Below are 4,841 nucleotides of genomic sequence, written 5' to 3' on the forward strand. Positions count from 1 at the left end.
GTTTGGGAAACATTTTTAGTGGTATGCAGGCAAATATTTTGTTTCAGTGGTTGTGTATTTATTTTTATAGATACCTTCTATCTTTGGTAAGGAATGCTGATTTTCCATTTATAGTTACAAAGTAATGCTTTGTTTTTAAAAATAAATTACTTAGGAAACAAAGCAAGTTGACTTAAAAATATATATTAGTTAAATGAAAGTACAAGTGGACCACAGATATGGCAAAATGTAGACTGAGGTTTAAGAAATATAGCCTTAAAATAAGCCTTGGGGCTTCCCTGGTGGCACAGTGGTTGAGAATCTGCCTGCCAATGCAGGGGACACGGGTTCGAGCCCTGGTCTGGGAAGATCTCACATGCCTCGGAGCAACTGGGCCCGTGAGCCACAACTACTGAGCCTGCGCGTCTGGAGCCTGTGCTCCACAAGAGAGGCCGCGATAGTGAGAGGCCCGCGCACCGCGATGAAGAGTGGCCCCCGCTTGCCACAACTAGAGAAAGCCCTCGCACAGAAACGAAGACCCAACACAGCCAAAAATAAATAAATAAATTTATATAAAAAAAATAATAATAAGCCTTAAATCTCATCTGCCTCAGATTAGCACTTCTTGAAAAGTGGTCCCTACCTTTTCGTGTGTCGGTTCTGAACACCTTGGGTGGGCCCACTTTTCGTGCGTGGATTCATAGAAAATCTGTGCTTTCAGGGCACTCAGGGGAAGAGTGCCCAACTGGATTACAATATCAGGCCCTACAGAAAGCTGTTTTCTCCACCTACTTGCTGCTCAGGGTGCTCTCTGCGTCCTAGCCACTACAGTCTAAATGCTCTCTAATCCATTGTCTTTTTCAAGTTCTTGCTCAAGAGGTAGGTTAATATACCAGTGTTCACGGTGGAAGACGTTGGGAGATTGAGTAACTTGCTCCACATCCCAGGGGCCAAGCTTTCCAGCTTCTGTCAGCCAGGCTCCAAGCACTTTTCCTTGGAGAAAAAGGAAAAGTACTTTTCCTGTACCTTTGGGCCCATGAACACACTCATATAGGAAATAATACAGGAAAGTGGTTGTAAGCTACTAAACTTGTCTTTCTTTCTACCTGAACTGTGACCCCAATTCGCAACCTGTCCTGTGACAGCACCTCATTTAGGAAGAGCAGTGCCAAAGTAGTAAGTAGTATTTATTGAGTGTGCTAGGTGCTTTGTATACATCATTTCTTTAACCCTGAGAGAAATAAGATGTTCTTTGGGAGATGAAAATGTCTCTATGATCAGGTTCACAGATTACATATCCAAATCAAAACATGCCCTCTTCTTTCTTCCATTTCCCAAGAACTCAAATATGTTTCTATTCATGGATGGAAACAGTATTCAATTTTCTTCATCACTTGGCTGATGTGGTATCTGGTGCCCTCTAGCTATAGAAAAATTCTTTGGTAGAAGTGATGTCCCTAGATCTTCGGCCATCTCTACAGGCTTGTTTAGGCCTTTATCCTTACTTGAGCCTGAAACTGCAACAGTCCATTTGTAACAACTAATTTTGATAACAGAGAATTTCTTACACTGATTATAAGCTCTGATGACATAGTAGTTAAGATTCTTTTAGTTGTAAGAATCTGGCTTAAGCAAACACTGAGAATGTACTGAGCCAGGTAACTGTGGGTAGTCTAGGTTTTGATTTCAGGACTAAATCAATCCAGGACTCAGGCGACACTGCTAGGCTCAGCCTCTCAGTGTGGTTTTCTCTCAGCGTGGGTTGACTGTCTTCAGCTCTGGGAGGAACGACCTCACCAGTTCCGCACTTCAAATATCCCCACTTCAAATGCAGTGGAGGAAAATAAAAAAGAGTTTGTGTCCCACTGTTTCCAGGAAAGCTCACAACAGAATGTGATATGCTGGTTGCCTTAACCAAGTGGGATTCCCTGTCCTCCTCTCCCCTCACTACACACACACACAGGCCCTGGGATTGGTGTCAATGCCACTGTGATGGTTAATCCTATGTTGACACATAGGATTATGTGTCACTTTGACTAGGCCACAGTACCCAAACAGTTGGTACTATCTGAGGTGTTTCTAGGTGTATTTCTTGAATGGGATTAATATTTAAATCAATAGACTTTGAGTAAAGCAGTTGCCCTCCATAGTGTGGGTAGGCCTCATCCAATCAATTGAAGGCCTTAAGAAAAGGACTGACCTCTCTTGAGAGAAAGGGAATTCTGCCAGCAGATGGTCTTTGGATGAGAACTGCAATTCTTGCCTGGGTTTCCAGCCTGCCCTGCACATTTTGGACTTGCCAGCCTACATAATCACATAAAACAATGCCTTACATCTTTCTCTCTATATATACATAGGTCTATCTATCTATCTATAGGTAGATAGATAGATAGATAGATCTAGCTATATAGATCTTGATATCTGTCTATATATATCCTATTGGGTTTTTCTAGAGAATTCTGACTAATACAACCACCCACATCAAATACCTAAGAAGAGGGAAGAGGAACAAAGGCAACTTAGAGATGCTATTACCAGGAAGAAGGGGGAAAGATGTAGGGTAAACAATCATGAATGTGCACTGCAAGTGGGGATTATTAAAATCAATTTGTTGCTATTTAGTAAGAGCAGTTTTTTTGACAACAATTTTTAAAACATTCGTGGAGAAGAAATAAAAGTAGTCTTGGTGGTGAAAAGGTATTGGAGGTTTTCTTCCTCCCAGCTTTTTAAAATAGACAGATGTGTGTTTAAATGTTATTCAGAATGAAATGTTCAATGGTAAGGATATCTTTAGAGTAGAAGAACAGGCTTTAACTCATATGGTGTGGTTTCAGTAAAATCAGGACGGTTGTCCAAAGTATCTCCCACATCTGGTAGAGTGCCGGAAATTCTGTTATTAAAATTGTATTTCTTTGCCCTTGAAGGCTTGGAGGCCCGTAGGAATGCATTGTTAAATAAAAATAACCGTTAGAGATGTCTGAACTGTTTCTCCCAGAACACCAGCATTCCTAAGGTGGTCATTCAGAAGGTGTCCTTCAAACGACTCCATAAAGAAGACAAAGAAGGCTGGGGAACAGTATATATCATAGCCCCCTCCTAGACAGTCACAGTGTATATTAGCATATTGAAGGCTCTGAGAAGTCTTGGATTAAGAGACCTGTTTAAATTAACCCAGAATTTTCTAAAATCATTTGATCATGAAACACATTTCTCCCCACAAAGCATCTGTAACTATTTCATTGAACTTGAGGGTAATTGGGTGGAGGGGGGTGGAGCGGGTTAGAAAGAGCAGGGCCTCAGGAACAAGAATATCTAAGTTTAATTCCTGGATCTGCTATTTATTAACTAACCAAATTGCCAATGTTGCTTAAACTTTTTTGGCTACAATTCTTTATTTATAAAGTAAGTTTAATAATCACCTACCTCACTGGGTTAAAATGGTAAATATTAAGTAAGGAAGAACCATTTGTAAAAGTTGCTGGCTCATGATTCACTCTCATGAGATGCTGATTTTGTCAACTGTTCTGTCTGTCTCTCTCTCTTTCTCTCGCTCCTCCTTCCCTTCCTCCCTCCTTTCCTCCCTTCCTTCCTTTTATGATTTTTTAAAAATTTCAATAAACTTTTAAATTTCAGAACAGTTTTAGGTTTACAGAAAAGTTGCAAAGATAATACACAGTCTCTCCACATCCCACACACACACCCCCAACTTCCTGGCTCCAGCCCCCCACCATTCACTTCTTTTTGTGTCTGTTTTGGGCTGGGAACTGTAGGAATGGGCCTGGCCAGCCAGGGTCTTCTTCACAGCACTATCAATCTGCAGGGAGATGAAGCAGAGACAGGTAAATCCATACCTACAAGACTGGGGTCATGAGGGCAGTGCAAAACACCAGGTGAGTGAAAGCATTTAGGAGGGTGACCTCACCCAGACTTCGGAGCCCAAAAAGGCTACCAGAAGAAAATGTCCACAGAGAGGGAGCCTGATGGATGAGGAATGAGCCAGGCAAAGGGAGGGAAAGGAGAGTGTTCCTAATGGGATACAGCCAACTGGGAAGGAAGAAGAGCACCAGAGTGAGGGTGGAAAGCTTCGTGAAGGACGCCAAGGAAATCCCGCTTCACTGGTGCCCAGCCTAGGAACTACTTTCAGAGTCATGTTCGTGAATGATGTCATTATACAAACTTTCTTCTGTAAAATTCTTGCAGAACTGGCTAAACAGACAGACCAACTTTTCCAAAACAATAGTGACTTCGAGCTGTTAACCAAAGCACTAAAGTACTACTTTTTTTTTTTTTTTTTAAGAAAATTGGCCAGGAAATAATGAGCAACAAAGGAGGGGAAGTAATTGTGAACTTCTAACACAGCTGGAGCTGTGTGATTTGTCTTGGGAGTTAGCTTTGTACTCCTCTTGAGAAATAAAAGGTAAGGGGACCGCCCTCTTCGGAATCCCCAGAGCACAATATCTGAAACTTTTCGTTCGGTAACTCCCACTACATACACTAGTCCGGGGACTCCTGTGAGCCTCTCAGGTCACCAGCACAACACGTGGAGCTGAGGGAAGACTGGGTCTTTTCTGAGAATCCCAGCAGTTAGCCGAGGCTCCTGCACGGAGGCAGGATGTCTGCGCTCTGGACCCCAGTCCTCCCCAGCCTTCCCAGTTTAAACTGCGGAAGAGTTTAGAAAGGACATCAAGCCCGCTCTCAAGATCCTCACCTGAGCTAGGCATGCCAGCCGACTGCGGAAACGCCCCCAACGGGGAATGCCCGTTTGTGCAACAAACCCTGGCTCTTTCCCCACTCCCGGCTCTACACCCCCGTCACCCCCCCCCCCACCCCGCCCCGTGCGCGCGCAGGCTGAGTTGCAGAAT

Source organism: Balaenoptera borealis (assembly GCF_965194805.1).
Source record: "Balaenoptera borealis genome assembly, chromosome: 10".
NCBI classification, from domain to species: Eukaryota; Metazoa; Chordata; class Mammalia; order Artiodactyla; family Balaenopteridae; genus Balaenoptera; species Balaenoptera borealis.